This window comes from Bos grunniens, chromosome 10 (assembly GCF_055505025.1).
Source record: "Bos grunniens cultivar Pamir isolate PY7600 chromosome 10, Bosgru_T2T1.0, whole genome shotgun sequence".
Lineage (NCBI taxonomy): Eukaryota > Metazoa > Chordata > Mammalia > Artiodactyla > Bovidae > Bos > Bos grunniens.
Window position 1 is genome coordinate 39,496,475 of NC_141174.1, and position 18,818 is coordinate 39,515,292.

An 18,818-nucleotide genomic window follows, 5' to 3' on the forward strand; every position below is an offset into this window, starting at 1 on the left:
TCTGGTTTGATTCCAGGTTGGGAAAATCTGCTGGAGAAGGGATAGGCTACTGACTCCAATATCCTAACCTAGAGAATTCCATGGACTGTATAGTCCATGGGGTTGCAAAGACTCGGACATGACTGAGCGACTTTCACTTTCAGTTTTTTTTTTTTAAGGGACCATGAAAAAGACATAGTTTACAGTGTAAGTGCTGAAACAAGAAGGAAGAGTATCCTATTCTTTGACTTCAACTGGGAATGTGTGTGGGGTGACTCAAATGTTTCTTCATTCTGCACATGTCCGAAAATAGCCACAAAACTCCTTGAATATTGACTTTATGATTACAAATAAGTTTTAGCATAGGCAAATTTATAATATAGAATCCACAAACATGAGAATCATTTGTATATGTGTATATTTGTTATTCAGAGAAGGTGATGGCACCTTCAGTACTCTTGCCTGAAAAATCCCATGGATGGAGGAGCCTGGTGGGCTACAGTCCATGGGGTCGCGAAGAGTGAGCGACTTCACTTTCACTTTTCACTTTCATGCATTGGAGAAGGAAATGGCAACCCACTCCAGTGTTCTTGCTTGGAGAATCCCAGGGACGGCAGAGCCTGGTGGGCTGCAATCGTCGGGGTCGCAGAGTCGGACACAACTGACGTGATTTAGCAGCAGCAGCATACTTGTTATTTGTATGTATACATATGCTTGTCTCATCTAAGTTAATTCCACAGGAGGAATCTGCAAAAACACTTTAACAAATCTACAAATTAAAAGCTAAATTGGCAATATTAGTAATTTCCCAGGCAGTACTAAGATAAGAAGCTATTCACCTTCAATGGGGTTGGGAAGATCCTCTGGAGAAGGGAATAGCTACCCACCCCAGTATTCTATGCCTGGAGAATCCTGTGGACAGAGGAGCCTGGCTGGCTACAGTCCATGGGTTTGCAAAGAGTCAGATGAAACTGAGCGACTTTCACACACACACCATTGCTGAGTAAAGACATTGATCTTCAGAAGCATGACTCTGAGAACTTCAACTCTTTACAAGATGAAGTTGCAGTCTTTCCATAGGATTTCTTGTCCATTCAATAATATTGTATTATAGCCTTGATATTCCCACAAAAGAGAGATTTGATATTCTGCATATGCCTCATCTGTCTCTCTTCTGTGTCTTTTTTTTTCCCCCACATTTAATACACTTCTCTCCACCATGTTACAAATTGGAGAAACACCACTGTTATATACATAGGATTGCTTATTACTTGTGAACTTTTATTTTAAAAAATGAAAATACATTCAAGTTAAAAGCCAGTCGAGTATGACTACCACCAACGATCATGTTGTGTTTACTTCTATAGCACTTTGTTCTAACCCAAAAATTGATTTTGAGGAGAGCTTTTCAGAACCTAATAGGTAGGCCAGTAGAGCAACTTCCATATTTGTGTGCGTCTTCATCCCTTCCAACTGGCTGTTATTTTGAGGGCAACTGTGGCATTTTACTAACTTTTGTAGCCTTCATGTGTATCACTGTATCTGATACTGTATAGATAGATCTTGATAAGATATAATTTATTTTAACCAGAATAAGATACTATCATTGATTGTAAGAAACTTGCATTTCAGTAACGTGAAAAAAATAGTATATGCTGAAGTATTAAGAGTTATGATGGAGAAGAATTATTGGTGAATTTTTCTTTCTTCTTTCTTTTTATGTATCTTCTTTCTTTCAATAAACACAGTATTATATTTCAATAAGAACAAAATCAAAAGGAACAACTTGGAAAACCAGAAACAACTTTCTAGCCTTTCAAACTGATGAAGCTAAACTCCAAACCATTTTCCTATAGATGGCAGAAAATTTTTCTGAACTGAGAAACAGAAAGCAGAAACATTTATTTTTGCACAATTGGCAGTAATGTCCCCTCTATCATAAGATATGAGCACGTGGAGCAAAAGCATGATACCAGATGCAGTGCTTGCAAAATCTTTGCTGTATAAGGAACCAGACAGAGGAAAAAAACTTTCAAGAATATGAGGAAAGAAAGGGGAGAGACAAGCTAGTGCCTACCACAATCACACTGTGTCTACCATTTTGTTGATTGCTAAATGGATTGGATAGCAGGATATGGATCGGTGTGAGAGAAGAAAGAGTCAAGTGTGTCTCTTTAGCTTTGGCTTGGAAAATTGGATGACTGGGGCTGAACTAGGTGCCCCTGAAATATTTGTTCAAGAATGTTATACATTCAGTCCTGATATATTGAGGTTACTTTGTCTGCAACTAGAATGTAAGTAAGCAACTATATATAAACAATAGTAATAATAGCAACAATGACAATAAGTTAACACTTATGTAGCTCTTATTTCTGCTGGTCATTATTCTAGGAGCTACATATTCATTTAATACTTCCAACAAATCTAAGAGATTTGTTTATTATTAGTTTCTTTTTACAGATGAGGCACAATAAAAGTATATATGTGTTTATATATTCATATGGTGTTAAGTGGCAAGATTGCGGGGAATTGAGAGAGCAGAGGATCAGAGAACTGAGTAAGATTGCTAAAGAGCTTTGATGGTTCCTTTGAGGCTACTGAACTCCAATTTATATTAATAACAATAGGTCTTTTATAATAATAACAATAATGTCGCTTGCCACTTGAGTGAAAACAGAGACAAAGCAGAGAGTAGGCAGCATAAGGCATGGGGTTTTGCTCATGAGGTGCTATGAAAAGAGAAGAGTACAGTATAGGAGTTTAAAAATATTATTAAAATACAGTATGATAAGAAAATGGAAAAAAAAGATGGAGCTGATGATGGGCAGAAGTTAAAGAGTCAGTGGATTTCATTTTAGCTGATCTGGAGCTGCAAAAGATTCTTAAAGATCTAGAAATAGGATCTCTTTATGTGATGTTAGCTTATGATCTGCCTTAGTTTAACCTCATAAAAATACTGTCCATGTGCTTGAACTCCAGAAAATCATCCTTGCTCTCAGTCACTAATCCTAACCCAGTTTCTCTTCAGATGCCAAGGATCTCAATGATGTCTAATCCCCAGAGATTTGTGCTTTGTTAGCCCAATAAATCTAAATCCAATAAATCTATTCACAATTAGGGTATGTTCTCATATTTATTAGCCTTTCACTTTAATTAAAGGTTTATTTCTCTCTGTGTGTTTTTAGAAAAGTGGAAGTCAAAACTATAAATCTAACCCTTAAATAACAAACCTTTTCTCTAGGCTCATATGTTGGCAAAATTATTGCTGAGGTAGCTTAAATAATTAATGATTACCATTAACAAATAGCTCTGGGCAGCACAATCTCAGAGAACACCTATGTGTTCAGCATCAGTGGCCCATCACTAGTGAGATATCTATAAAAATGTTTGGATTTAGGTGGGGAAAGAGATAAACAGGAACCCTCAAGCAGAATGACACTGAAAATAAATATGTCTCACAATTTTGTGATTGTCATTCTTTGAGTTTTCTTAGAGTCACCAAATCAATGTGAGAAAGAATATACCTAGCTTGCACAACTACACAGTCAAAATTGTTTGCATATTTTTGAAACTGTAAATGATTCTGACCTTTGCTAAAGCATAATGAGCAGAAAGGAAAACTGTCCCTTTAAAACCTGCCTCTTGACGTTAATAAATTAGAGACTTCTCACAGTTCCATGCCAGACTTCATTTGTTGTAATGTTGAATTGAAGTTTCCAGGTGAAATGAACAGCTGCCAAGCTAGCCTTTCAAGAGCTGCCTTTGGGAACATAATACTTTATTATCCATGTTGTGCCATTCTATGCTGCTGCTGCTGCTGCTAAGTCGTTTCAGACGTGTCCGACTCTGTGTGACCCATTCTATGCTGAGTAATAGTTAAAATAATGAGAGGTCTGACTAAGTGATCTATTTCAAGGTCTATTTTCTCCTTAGCTAGTAGAGTACCTTCAGGCTCTTCCATCCATTTGTTCTTCCTTAGGGCACAAAAAGCCAGCCAGTTGGCTGGAACTAAAGTCTTTCACCTTCTTCTTTTTCTTTTAATATATTTGTAAATTGAACTCAGTCTCTAATAGGTTTATCTAAAACCAAGCTTTTGACTTTTCTGGAAACATGTCTCCTTTCACCGATTAAACATATTTTCCATTTGTTTTTGAGTTTAAAATTTGTCAGTTTCCTCTAGCCAGTAATCAAGGGCAGTTAGGTTTTGGGAGTTTAGTTTTGCTTTGATTTTAACCTCTCCAATTCCAGATCTGATTGATTATGGAACAAACTTTACCATTATTCATAAGTCCAGTTCTACTGTTGTCTGGCAGAAAACAATTACCTCTTAAAAGCTTTAGGGGAAAATGTGATAATCTTCAAAATTTGGCTTGTATGTCAAATCAAATGGTTTTTGTTAAGCAACACTTTGAGTTGGGTACAAATGAATTGAAAACGTATTTTAAATAATAGGAAAAAATGCCTTTGGGAAATTATATATTGGGTCTTTCCAAAAGCAAAAGAATTGAAAATGTGTTGTGTTGTTTGGCAAAATTAAGGACATGTATGAGATTTAGGGAAAGAAATGGGAGGAATCTAGTTTTTTGGGAAGAAGAATCTCATAGTGACATAGGATAACTATTACCTCTGGGACTAGTGACAGAGGTTATGGAAACTCACCTCTTTACATATAGAATAACTCTAAATTAATTAGTTTGAAGTGAAATTTTTTTTTTAATAAGTTTCCTATAGTATAATGCAAGGCTGTAGGGAATGGAATAATATTAGCACTCTAGACAGTATGACAGGCACTGAAAGGGGCTAATTTGTGTCAGGGCCTCATTCAGTACTCCCAGACACTATTTAATGCATTCTATATTCATCCATGTAGCTAGCAATGGGTATTTACCCTTGCCCTCGCATAGCTTTTAGACCATAAACTGGAAGAGCCCTGATGTCCTCTATTGTGATTATAATTTGACCTCAGAGTATAGGTCAGTTTCTCAAATAGGTCTTTTTCTGACTCTCTTCATTAAAATTATGTCTCTGTCTCCACTAGTTGCTTTCTCATAGAACCTGTTTATTTTCATTTCTAATCTTTTTTACAATTGGTAATTTAACGTTTATTTATACCTGTCTGGTGTCTACCATCATGTTAAACTCTTCAGTGTGACAGTATTGCATACCTCCTGTGCCTAGACTAATATCCTCACAGCCTCACCTCTTATTTCAGCCACTCATCTCATGATGAGTAAATCCAGAGGTCTTTCATTTCACTCCTTGAGTTTCTCCTCGACTGCAGTCTTTATGGGACCCACTTATCAAATGTGTGTGTGCAATCTGGAATACAGGAAGCTAATACCCTTATGGACTTTCATCCAACAGGGTCCAGAGCTGATGGAGAAATGCTTTGATCTATTCTCAGGCTGGCTATGTTGAACTATTGGACTTGCTCATGTACAGAGTGCCAAACTTGCAACAGGCTCTACCAAATTCTATATAATTGTGAATGTAATCCATCTTCCTGGGCTTCTCTGGTAGCTCAGACAGTAAAGAATCCACCTGCAATGCAGGGGACCTGGGTTTGATCTCTGGGTTGGACAGATCCCCTGGGGGAGGGCATGGAAACTTACTCCAGTAATTCTTGCATAGAGAATCCCCATGGACAGCAGAGCCTGGTAGGCTACAGTTTATGGGATCACAAAAAATCAGACACGACTGAGTGACTAGACACAGGACAGTCCATTTTCCCAGTTTTTTGACAGAGGTATTTATATGCACCCTGGAAAGGTCTGATTTTTCTTCTTAAATGCAATTAATATAGGTCCCTGTTTTTGTAGAAATACTGCTGAATTTTGAGCCCTTGGAGTGTGTCAAAACGGTTTACCTTGCACTGCACCTTGGGTTCTTTGGCCTTTTCTCAACTGATCAGCTGATCTCACCCTCATTATTGCCTTTTAGTGGATCTGTTTCTAAATTCATGTTCAGAATTCTACTTTTCTGACAGTATCTGAGCTAGTTCTGCTGCTCATTCCCAAGTGGAGTCATGGACCCAGGAATATCCCCCTTGGTTTATCCACCACCTCTTCCCACTGGGTTCTGACAAAAACATCCATCTTCCACACTCCTCTGTTTCATAATCATCTTTTGAAGAATCTTTACTTTTTTCTCAAAATTTCATAGCAAGCTAGCTTCAAGGTTGACACATACCTCCCTAATAAGTTGTCTTTAGACAACAGGGAATTCAAATCAGCTGACTGGATATTAGTATTTCTATCCCAGGATTGAAATTGTTTAGAGATTTTCAAAACTGATCCTACCCTTCGAATTATGGAAGCAGAGGAGTAATCAATGTGCCTGGCTTCAGAACCTAAGCGCCACTTGCTGCACACAGGCAGCTCAGAGTTCTAAGAAAAACAAATGTCACTCTGGTAGTCCCAAGAACAGAGTTCAGCTCAGGAGGCCTAATGGCAAGCCATTTGAATTTGAAGTTCAAATCCAAAGCCTCCATGTCAAGCTTAGAAGGAAAAACTATTCACCGGGTCAGTTATGTTATAATAAGCCTTGAAGATTACAAGTCATTTTTTTTCAAGAAGTTGAATACTTTTTATCTGTCAGACATGAAATGATTAATGTACTGTCTAATCCCTATTTGAAATATAGGAGGGTGAAGAATTCCATTTAAAATTTAATGAAGTGGATATCATCCCTATTTTATCGATGAAGAATTGAGGCTCTAAAGGGTTAAATACCTTGCTCAAAGTCAGAATGTTAAAATGTGGTAGAGGTGGGATCCAACCCCAGGATTATTTAATTTCAAAAGCCTTACAGTTACTACAGTAGCATGCAGCATCCTTAGCCAAAATAAGCTAAAAATGAAAAAGATTTTGTTCAAATGACTTACTTACTTGAAAGGTAATATTTTTACTTATGAGGAATATCTCATATTTTCCTGGCTGTCAAGTTTATGTCATATGGGAAAGGAAAAAATGTTTTCCCCATTGGAACAGCATATATTTCTCTATACATCATACACCTAAAAAGTTTAGCACAGACATCTAAAAGTGGAAGTTGGGAATGAAGTATAATTTACTATACTTTTTATTTCTTTAGTTGTGATTCTTCTCTATTATCTTGGTGGCGAAGTTTTACATTCAATTCCTAAACCCCAAAATGGTCATGTGGGATCTTGGTGAGCTGAGTAGATGTGGTCCCTGAAATGTGTCTAAGTCCCATTGGCTGGCTTCCTCATATAAAAGAAGCAGTTTCTACCACTAACGAAAAAGCATGGAATGTAGATGGCAACTACAGTGCATTTTTATTTTTATTTCCCATTCTCCCTTTACAATTTTATTTAAAGGGTTATATTCCTCCCCTGCCCCTCACTGAAAACTTGGGCAGGCTCGTTACTTTTCTGTTCCCACTCAGACTGAAAGCAAACAAGCAAAGTAGTCATTTTTGTCATAAAAATTCATAATTCAGAAATTCAATAAAATGAATACCCATTCCCACATAAGAGTTAAAATGCTAAACTTGGCTTCCTGGTAAATCTCTGACTCAACTTACTTCAGGCAGGGGGTGGGTGGTTGGGAAAACGGGTGGAGGTGGTCAAAAGGTACAAACTTTCAGTTATGAGATAAGTTTGGGGGATGGAATGTATAGCATGGCAACTTTAGTTAATGATATTGCATTGTATACTTGAAATAGATTATATTATACTTTACAATAGATTTTTAAAAAATTCTCACCAGAAGCAAAAATGTTATAACTATGTGAAGTGATGGATTCTAACTAAATTTAGTGTGGTAAACATTTTACAAAAGAAAAAACACAAAAACATTTTACAATATACACATACATCAAATCATGTTGTACACCTTAAGCTAATACAATGGTATGTGTCAGTTTTATGTTATAAACCTGAGGGGAAAAACTCATTGTGGTTCAGTTTAAAAAAAAATCATTGCAATATGCGTGTGGTATGTGTTGTGGAAATATACGAAGCCCACTCCCCAAAAGATCTCCTACTTAACCTGTATGCACCCTCAGTTGTGTCCAACTCTTTGTGACCCCATGAACTGTAGCCTTCCAGGCTCCTCTGTCCATGGGATTTTCCAAGCAAGGATACTGGATGGGTTGCCATTTCCCTCTCCACCAGATCTTTCTGACTCAGGGATTGAACTCAAGACTCATGCATCTCCTACATTTGCCAGTGGATTCTTTACCACCGAGCCACCTGAGAAGCTCCCACTTTAACTTGCTTCAGGCAGAAAGTCTGCATGGGGAAGGGTGTGAGTTACTTCTATTCTCTATTTTCTTCATGTTCTCATTCTCCATTTTCCTGCTAGGGTGAGGGTTGAGGCAGGTAAGTCTGTAGGTCCATAGGCCAGTTATTACTTGTTTTACTTGTTACCACTGTGGGGCCTGGCAGGTAGCTAAAGTTAGTGATGCTGAGCGGCCATGGACAATGATGAAAGTTAGATTTCTCTTGTGGATACTTTTGTTGGCTCTTCAAAGGCCACCGGTTTGGCACCTTTTTCCTGCATTTTTCATGGTTTGCCAAATGTATCTATTTCCCAGATGGTCTCTTGTAACCTCTAGCTCAGCCCGTGGGCATCCAGCCTTTCTCTTGAGCTCCCTGTGCCTCTCCAGAAGACCATATGGGTCAGAACCAAGAGGAGTCTACCTACCACACAGTCCAGACTTGGTCAGAGGATAACACTCCTGTAACACTTGGGGTTTCAGAATGATCTTAGTGCTTTAGCACTAAACTGACTTTACCACCAAGGATCTTAGTCTGCCTGACCATTGCCTTCAACATTCCCAGGCACCTAATTAGACTCTTGCTGTAGTCCACTTTACCTTCCTCAGGCACGAGTCAGCAGGCACTGTTCTCTATATTTGGACTACAGGGAATATATCTCAAAATACTCTGAGTCATCTCCTTATCAAGGATGCTATCCAAAACTTATAAATAAGGCAAAAAAGATTACCATGTGCCCTTTCAAATTCATATAAGAGCATTGTCTCACTAGCCTGTCCAAAGGTCATCTGTCATTCCAGAATAAGCTAACATTTTTTACCATTTACTAATAATTAGGTCTCAGATTCTGAAAAGTTAGATGTTACCTTACAGAATATTGCTAAGCTATAAATTAGTTTTGATAAGCAGAGATACAAATGATATTTTGAAAATGGAAGATTGGTGATTTCTATGTTTTTGTTTTTTTGTCCTATGGGCCATTACACAGTTTTCTAACTTTGAAATCGTATCTGGCATTTATTTTTTTATAATTGTTTTGTTATCAGGCAATTTTATTCATTTAATTGGTTAAAAAAGCTATTGTCATAGATTCACTGTTTATCTGTGGGAGAGTTAATGTTTTGAAAATTATATTTTGCTGTCCTGGAAGCTCGTGTTCGAAGTTTGAAGGTGGTGCCTGACTTCTTATCCCTTGAAAAGAAGGTGGAGAGAGTTCAGCCAAGTAACAACTCTTTCTAAAGAATTCTGTTCACCAGTCTGTCTCACATTATCTTCCCCTCACACTCTGGCCCCTTATTATATTCATGAAGTAAATGTAAAGACTCAGGATTCTGGGAACAAGTTTTGGATCATTTCTTTTGAAAATCAGAATATGAAAGGTTAGTTTCACATTTATACTTGATTCCCTAATAAACCATCAGAGTGATACCTCAGTCAATCTGAGACACAAAACATCATCCTCTAACATCTTGTTTTACTACTGTTGAAATAAAAGAACAGATTGACTAAAAGGACAAAGACAAGTGTGACTACCTCTGACTTTTAATTCACTTGTAGGAAACTGAATTTTCATATATCTAATACCTTTTGAACAATTCCTTTGTGTTCCCATGTGGAGTCAGCTGGCAGTGTTCTTTGAACATCACATTTTCACAATATATATGTCTAGAAACATCTAAAAGAGGTCATTTTGAATTGATCTAACTTCCATTACCCATGAAGCTGAGAATTGTTTGCTATTTGTATTCAGCAGGTACAAGATAGGTGCTGAAGAAGGGAATAGATTAGAGAAAGTTACCTCATCTCAAATGCTGTCTTCTTATATATGTAACATCAACATTTTGTTTAAAGTGAATAAAACCTACATCAAAAATACTTTCTGAAATCATTTATAAATGATCATCTAGGGAATCACTCAGAGAAGGCAATGGCACCCCACTGTAGTACTCTTGCCTGGAAAATCCCATGGAAGGAGGAGCCTGGTAGGCTGAAGTCCATGGGGTCGCAAAGAGTCAGACATGACTGAGTGACTTCACTTTCACTTTTCACTTCTTTGCATTGGAGAAGGAATTGGCAACCCACTCCAGTGTTCTTGCCTGGAGAATCCCAGGGACGGGGGAGCCTGGTGGGCTGCCGTCTATGGGGTTGCACAGAGTTGGACACGACTGAAGCAACGTAGCAGCAGCAGCAGAGAATCACTTATCTGATTGAGGTTACGTGAATTCCTGTACAGTTCACAACCCCTCACCTCGTTTTCAGGTCAATTATGGAGATGGGCCCTAGTAACATAAAAGTTCTATGACGTGTCTGTGTATGACTTGAAAACTTGAAGACAAAATAAATGTGAGACATTTCATTTAACATAGGTTCTGAACAGAGTAGAAGTATTTGCAATTACTGACTAAAAATGACTGACAAGAACTTCCAGGTTGGGACTTTCCTCTCTCATTGTATCTTACTTTCAGATGATTAAAACTTTGGAAAGTGATGAGGTCAGCATAGACAATCCCAAACTGGTGGAGATCTTTACTAATCTTTTGAGAGCATAAGATGATGTCAACTCAACCATTAGTAGGAGAATTTTACAAAGTTTCAAACTTTTTAAAAAGTAAAAGTATTTGTTAATTACAAACACTAGGATCCCAAGTTGATTGATTATCATTATAGTGCTATGTTTTCTGGGAAAATGCTAAATATAATGTTCCCCCACTCTACTATTTTATGTTCAGGCCCTGCAATCTTTGAAATGCTTAAAATGCAGGTTGTAAAACGCAACTCTGAAAGAGAATTCATTGTGCCAGAATTGACAGAGGGCAGCAGAAAACTTACAAGCTGTCCCCTAGTCGATTCAAAAAGTAATTAATTGCAGCTGCTGTTTTGCAGCAAGCTGGGGAAATGTCACCAAATACAGAAAACTCCAAAAAGAATGACAAGGCCTTCCTGTAATTTTCCCAGCCTAAACAGAAATGAGATGAATGCATTGTGACTGCTGTAGGTAATGAGACTTTGTAAGATTATTATAAATAGGGTGCATAATTAGTATTCTTCAGTTCAGTAAGCATTTTGTGTTGTTTCTGTGAATTTGGAGTAGGCCCCAGCCGCTTGACAAAACATTCACTCTCCCTAAACCAGGCAAACATGTTGGCTTCAGACACTGCTTTCAAATACACTGACTGTCAATTACTTGTGAAGATGGATTTAGAAAAGACTCAAAGCATTAACTACAAGAAGAATTAACAGTGAGTGAGTGGCTGCCATGTGTCAGCAACATGTTATTCATTCTATAAACTACACATTACAGGTATAAGCTCATTTAATCCACATTAGGCAACTACCGCTATTTTCCTTCATAGATGAGAAACTGAGGTCTGAGAGGTAAACTCGACTAGTATTTATAGATAATGGATGATATTTCAACCCAGGAGGTCTAATTAAAAGTTCTTGATCCTTTAAGTTATAACATCGTACTTTCCACAGACATCTTCAATGTATGGAAATTTATATTGTTCATTTCTTCCTTTGAGCTGTCCTTTGGAGTAATGTTTGCTATGCATTTTAGTGAAAAATGTTCCAAAGAGGAAATGCATTTACTATGGAGAGGCTGGTGATGGCAGCCATGACAAAGGGGAAAAAAAGCGTGTTGAAATTGCTAATTGATGAGAGTCGGGCACCATCCATCACTCTGTACTTGTATTTGCAAAGGTGAACTCATAAATATCCAAAAGTTTTCATTTATTCTTGGTAAGAATTAAAAATAGGAGGACTAAAAAGAATATGACTACCTGATTTTAAAATGAAAAGAAGCTATCATCAGCTTTGAAGAATGTCAGCGAAGAGGAAGAAATACATAACTCTTTGTACCTAGAGATAAAATGGTACTTTAGCTTACAAGTATATTGGAACCAAAGATGTCTTGAAAACTGGTGTGAACTAGGATCAGTGTAATTGAGGAACTGCGGGGAATGGTATACAGGGAAAGAGATAGGTCATATTTCTGAGGAACATGTTTATCTGGATTAGTTTGGGTATAGTCTAAACTGATAAAACAAAAAGACCCAAGACACAATGGCTTAAACATTAAAGATGCTTACTTTTCTTTTTCATAATAAAAAGACTGCTTAGGGCAGCCCTACCATCCTCATGGTACACTTTCATCTCTGAATTCCTGGCATCTGCATCTGCCATTACATCTATGTGCCAGATAATGGCAAAGAGAGGGACAAGGAGAGAGCAAAATTCAATAGTATGCATATCCCTGCAGCTTAGAATTTAGTCATCTGGCCACCAGGGGGCATAGGAAATGGAATTCTGTTGACTGGCTGTGTGCTCTGCTGACTGGAAGAAGAGTTTGAGTATCTGTAGATTACTATCAAGATTTGCCCTACCCAGCCCAGGAAGCAAGGAATCTATGTGACTGAGCCCCAGGAAATATCATGGTCCAATTGTTGAGTTAGGGATTTCTGTCTTTTCAAATTCCTTCCCCTATTTCTCAATACCTCTCCTCTTTGCCCAAACTATCTCTGGAGGACTGTGAAGCAGAGGGAAGAAACATATAGTTGTTAAGTATGAAAGTATGCTTTGGTATTGAAATCTCATTATTTATCATTCTACTTTTCTGGGCTTGATGACATTAAAAAACAAGAACAAAAAACAATAGTTATGGGAAGTAAACAGCCAACATTATTTATCGCCAGCCAAGCATATTACACAAACGAGTGCAGGGATTTTCTGGATTTATTTTGTATTTTCTTCTCCTTCATGAAACATCAGCCTGCAAGCCAAAGTATACTGTCCTAATCCTTCCCATTTGGGAAATCTGTGGCATTGACGCTAAATCTTTTTATCCTACAACTTACACAGACAAGAATGGAAAGTATGCTTCACACTCATCCCTTCTCTCCCAGTCTGAGTTGGAACTAAAGAGCCTTGTGGACTTTGCCCCACATGTGCCTACCTCATGAAACCAGAGGCAGAAGAGAGAATGCTGCATTTGGGTAAAAGAACTGGAAGCAAAACCCCACTGTTGGTTGGGGGCTTTTTATGTTATACTCAATTCTTAGCTCTGACCAATCACTTCAGTTTTTCCTCCTTTGGGGGAAGTACTGGAAGTACTAGTGGGCAAAAAGAGAAAGAAGTAATGAAGACAGATTTTCTTCCACTTTGTATTCAAAGTATAAAAAAGAATGCAGAAATAACATACTAGCTACTACGGAAGAAAGTACAACAAAAGCAAGCCATGTTCAGTTCAGTTCAGTCACTCAGTAGTGTCCAACTCTGTAACACATGGACCGCAGTACTCCAGGCCTCCCTGTCCATCACCAACTCCTGGAGTTTACCCAAACTCACATCCATTGAGTCAGAGTGATGCCATCCAACCATCTCATCCTCTGTCGTCCCCCTCTCCTCCTGCCTTCAATCTTTCCCAGCATCACGGTCTTTTCAAATGAGTCATAGTATTGGAGTTTCAGCTTCAACATCAGTCCTTCCAGTGAACACCCAGGACTGATCTCCTTTAGGATGGACTGGTTGGATCTCCTTGCATTCTAAGGGACTCTCAAGAGTCTTCTCCAACACCACAGTTCAAAAGCATCAATTCTTTAGCGCTCAGCTTTCTTTATAGTCCAACTCTCTCATCCATACATGACTCCTGGAAAAACTATAGCCTTGACTAGACAGACCTTTGTTGGCAAAGTAATGTCTCTGCTTTTTAATATGCTATTTTGCTTGGTCATAACTTTCCTTCCAAGGAGTAAGCATCTTTTAATTTCGTGGCTGCAATCACCATCTGCAGTGATTTTGGAGCCCCCAAAAAATAAAGTCTGACACTGTTTCCACTGTTTCCCCATCTATTTTCCATGAAGTGATGGGACCAGATGCCATGATCTTCGTTTTCTGAATGTTGAGCTTTAAGCCAACTTTTTCACTCTCCTCTTTTGCTTTCATCAAGAGGCTCTTTAGTTCTTCTTCACTTTCTGCCATAAGGGTGGTGTCATCTGCATATCTGAGGTTATTAATATTTCTCCTGGCAATCTTGATTCCAGCTTGTGCTTCCTCCAGCCCAGCGTTTCTCGTGATGTACTCTGCATATAAGTTAAAAGCAGGGTGAGAATATACAGCCTTGATGTACTCCTTTTGCTATTTGGAACCAGTCTGTTGTTCCATGTCCAGTTCTAACTGTTGCTTCCTGACTTGCATAGAGATTTCTCAAGAGGCAGGTCAGGGGGCCTGGTATTCCCATCTCTTTCAGAATATTCCACAGCTTGTTGTGATCCACTCAGTCAAAGGCTTTGGCATAGTCAATAAATCAAAAATAGATGCTTTTCTGGAACTCTCTTGCTTTTTTAATGATCCAGTGGATGCTGGCAATTTGATCTCTGGTTCCTCTGTCTTTTCTAAAACCAGCTTGAACATCTGGAATTTCACAGTTCACGTATTGCTGAAGCCTGGCTTGCAGAATTTTGAGCATTACTTGTATCCACTGGTTAATTTGTCCCCTTCCACCAAACTGGTAATTCAAACAGCAATGTTTAAAACAAAAAGATTTCAGGATGACATAAAATAGACAGGAACAGCTATGGTTCTCTATATAGTAGCAATCTAAAGGAAACAAGACACAAAGATGCAATACATATCCATACCTTCTCTTCTTGGACATAGGAGGAAGCAAGTTAGATAAAACCTGGATAATAAAGACATGTGGTCTAGATGTGTTGCTTTTTAAGTGGAATAAAACTCCCCCTTCTGCCAGTTACCTTTGTGGTCATACTCCTAAATTCAAGACAGGCTGTTGCTCCAGCCAAGCATATAGGGCTTGAACTGCCCGTGTGTATCTCCTCCTAAGCTTTGTTTCTGGGGACACACAGGAGCCTGAGACTTTCCTTTATTTACATCTCAGTACTTAGCTGCTGCTGCTGGAACTGAAGAAACTCTAAACTGGGCCTCTTAATTAGGAAGGAGTTTCTGGTTATTGATCATCCCTGAATGTAAAACCTAAATTTAGTGTTTGTGGAATTGTAAGCCTTGGCTTCCCCATTAGTAAAATGGAAATAATGAGAAATATTGAAATCACTGGGTTATTATGAAGATAAACCAATGTTATGTGTGCCAGAATTTAACAGAAGGCCTAACAAGATATAAAAGTTTAATACATTATTAAAATTGCAGTTGTTTTATGGATTTGATTTATCATACATTATATTAGATTCTGCAGATCAAAGGGCAATTAGCATATGTTTTTGTTTCAAAAAAGTATACAACTTAAGATAGATAAATATAAAAAAATGGGGAAAATAGAGTAAAAGTTATTCTGTAATAGACATATCTGGGGGCTTTGCTGGTGGCTCAGTGGTAAAGAATCCACCCGCCAATGCACAAGATGTGGGTTTGATTCCTGGCTGGGGAAGAACCCTGGAGAAGGAAATAGCAACCCACTCCAGCATCCTTGCCTGGGAAATTCTATGGGCAGAGGAGTCTGGGAGGGTATAGCCCATGAATTACAAAAGAGTCATATATGACTTAGTGACTAAACAGCAATAATAATAATAGACATATTTATAGAATGTGTTACTTGTCAGGAGAGGTTTTATATAGGAGGACACACATTCTGCCTAGTTTAATTCAACACAAAAAAGAAAAATTTAGAAACTGTGTTTTATTCTCTAAATATTCATGATAAAGAGAGTCCCACCTTCAGTTTCACCCATCTCAGGAAACTGGATATTACCTATTTATGTCATCTGCCCATTTCTACCCACCACCATCCCCTTCACAAAAGCAAACTATAGTTCCTCCTTCACATAGGTATGTTTAAAACTTATTTCCATCCTTACTTTGCTTTTGAAGTGTGAATGACATTTCCATGTGTAGTGTTTATAAACACCTAGAAATTATGTTTATATAATGTTCAATATAGTCTATGATACACTGAAAGGGACTTAGGCAGCTAATAGGATCTGTGAATCACACACACACGCACACACACACACACACAAATTCTGCCTGGAAAGACTTTTCTTGGTTAGAAATGCCTGTGCCCCAACAAATGCCCTTTCTGCCTTTCAGTTAAAAAAATGGAGGGGCCACCTGGGAACTTGAAAACAAAGAGAGTAAAAGCTAAGTTAGAGAAATTAGAAAATGAGAATCTGGAAATTTTCTGTTCATCAGTTTAAAAGGATGATCATTGAAAAGAATGCAGTTGACATGCTGAGGATCCTTCCTTTCTTATCAAATGTCTGATGAAACCTCTTGACTAGAAATCTTAATTTGCTAGAGAGATTAATAGAAGACAAAATTTGTGGATATGGGGCATGGAATGACAGGGCAATTGCATTGAATTAATACTTGCATACAATAAACAGAATTACTTTCATCACAGAAGCCAAAGTGGCTAAGTATAAGATCTGGTATATAAAAATTTGTCAAATGTGTGAAAGCAAAGATGAGAAATTTGAGAGCCTCGTGGCAATTCCTAGGAAACAAATATTTGCCATAGCTTGGAATTCCATGCCATGTTGTCTGTACATAATAGGTGCTTAAGTTCTTCCCAAAATATTGATGCTTTTCTAACTTACGAGGACTCCTGAAACTGGCCTCTCAAACGAGATCACCTTTCTTGCTCTCAGAAATGCATGCTGAGGTTCACAGGTACTCCTATTTCCTCTGAAATTTATGTTTCCTCTAGTGTCCCTTTCCCACATCTCCTGATACAGGACATGTTCAGTGATATGAAATGTGTTGTCTGACAATGTAATCAATAGAGCAGAATCCTGCCTCAAGATGCCCTGGGACCTATGTCTCATATTCATAAAAGGTGTTATTACTTTGGGTGCTGCTAGGCTGTCGAGTCTATTTTTATTAATTGCATCTCTCAGCTGCACTGGATAGAAAAGAGCTGCTGCTTTATGAGTTTTTTCATTTCCTGAATCTGGTAATGTTTTGGACTCTGAATGGGGCAAAAAAGTAATTCACGATAGCAACAGTTGTTGTTTGTCTCATACAATTAAATTCCTAGCATCGACTGCAGAGGTGATGTTTTAAGGGGAAGCAGGATATATTGGTCATAAATGTCTTTGCCATTTGTTGAAATTGCAGTTCGATTTGGAGATGAAACCTGATAAAGTAAACAGAGAGCTAGACTGGAGTTAGGATCCTAGGTTATTGCCTGAGTGTTCCTGCTGACTTCCTGGGAAGCTTTAGCTAAACACAGGATGCTTTTCTGTGCTACAGTCTCTTTGTGTGCAAATATTGATAACAGTGCCTATTTTAGAAGACAAAAGGTTTTTTTTTTTGTAACTATATATATATATATATATATATAGTGAGGCTTCCCAGGTGGCCCTGTGGTAAAGAATCCTCTTGCCAATGCAGGAGACCCAGGAGATGATGGTTTGACCCCTGGATCCGGAAGGTTCCCTGGAGAAGGAATGACAACCTACTCTACTATTCTTCCCTGGAAAATCCCACGGACTGGGAGTCTGGTGGACTACAGTCCATGGGTCACAAAGAGTTGGACATGACTTAGCGCGCGCACACACACACAAACACACACACACACACATACAGGCACACATACAAATATAGCAAGGTATAAAAACCCTAAATTACAGCCAGGGCATGCAATCTACTCAGTTAAACAGTGCCCTATGTTTGGCTTAATGATTTACTGTCTCTGCCTTTAAAGTTTTAATTCTTTTAAACAATAGGCTCCACATTCTCCTTTTGCACTAGACCCTTTAAATCAGGCTTCATTATTGTACATTCAATTGGAATAGATAAAACTGGATAGATATAGATCTCCATACTGTAAAATCTTTTTTTTCAATGATGTAAATTAACAATGCATCCAATGTTTTCAGGAAGAATTTGTTTTAGTTCTTGCCTCATTAAAGTACTCAATATTAACTAGTTTATTATAATACTGGCAGGAGTAATTCCTGCTTGATTTTATAGGTTACAGACATCATTGTTTTATGGATAAGCTAACAAAATCCTCTGGGAGAAATAAACTTGTACACTTTTGAAAACACTCCTGGGCCAAGGTAATTGTTTTTGTCTTAGGTACTCTTGAAAAGACTGATTCTTAGGTAGAACTGTCTTCTATCACTTAAAGTTCTTATGTGATCAATGGCCTTCAGGCAGACTCCTAGGCATGTCAACTCAATACCACCTAGCAGAGTGACAGCCACTGCTATGTCTGTTATTATAAACTGCAATTAATCAAATTGTCTTCCTGAAAATATCGTACAGGTATGATGAATCAATGACATTAACAACATATATGGGGTTAAGGGGAATACTATGACCAGCCAGTTTACTTGATAAGATACATTTCCAATACAGCCATCACATTACTTTTATCATTATTTTTTTAACCCGTTATATAGAACTAACAAGTTGGAAGGTGTTTCTTAGGAGCTGAGACTTTTTGTTGTTTATTTTTTTTGCAGCGAAGAAGTGTGGGGTTGTTATTTAAGCCCATGTACATGGACTCCACACATGAGCTACTCACCCATGGTACAGTTTCATTCCTAGTTTTGAATTATTATCCCTTTACTTGTTTAATTGGCCAGTCACAAGATTCGTGATTTTAAGCTAATGT

At 38.0% G+C, this 18,818-nt stretch overlaps 1 long non-coding RNA gene across 2 annotated transcripts in view; it reads right to left on the minus strand.

The window, feature by feature from the left end:
* Positions 1 to 471: 471 nt before the first annotated feature.
* The window catches only part of LOC147364384 (uncharacterized), a 610,904-nt gene continuing 592,557 nt past the window's right edge, over positions 472 to 18,818 (minus strand). For both annotated transcript variants that reach the window (XR_015134443.1, XR_015134439.1), the window contains one exon: positions 472 to 737. This is a non-coding gene — a long non-coding RNA (uncharacterized LOC147364384). The remainder of the gene's footprint in view (positions 738 to 18,818) is intronic.